The sequence below is a fragment of the Mastomys coucha genome, unplaced genomic scaffold (assembly GCF_008632895.1).
Source record: "Mastomys coucha isolate ucsf_1 unplaced genomic scaffold, UCSF_Mcou_1 pScaffold22, whole genome shotgun sequence".
NCBI classification, from domain to species: Eukaryota; Metazoa; Chordata; class Mammalia; order Rodentia; family Muridae; genus Mastomys; species Mastomys coucha.
In genome coordinates, this window is record NW_022196905.1 from 138,176,771 (window position 1) to 138,177,320 (window position 550).

Below are 550 nucleotides of genomic sequence, written 5' to 3' on the forward strand. Positions count from 1 at the left end.
AATAGTCCCACTCCCTATGGCTAAGCATTTAAACACATGAATCTATGGGGGTCATACCTATTCAAACCACCACAATCCCATACAACTTACTATGTCTTAGCATAGTATGGACACATTCTAAAATTTCCTGGCCTGTGAAGACTATTCATTGGGGGAATACACAGAGTTTTCTAGCAAGAATATGGATTTCATCAACAAGTGAACCAATCCTGTCAAAACTCCCAACAACTTCCTTATTTAACTTTAACACTCTATGTAGTATTTCTCTTCACCTAAGCTACCCAGAGTCAAGTACTGGACAATTAGAACTGCACCTACACTCACAGCCAGCAGAGTCACTCCAGTTTCCTAGTGCTAGGTAGATCAGCATGATTGAGGTGGGAAGACCCACCACCTTACCTGTGTACTGTTGGCGTTGATCTTGTGCACAGTGTGTTCAGATATTGAATTCTGTGCCCCAAGATCAGGTTGCAGTGTGCACATGGGCATTGTTATTGACCAATGTGCTGTAAAGAATGCTCCCCAAGCTGGGCAGTGGTGGCACATGCCT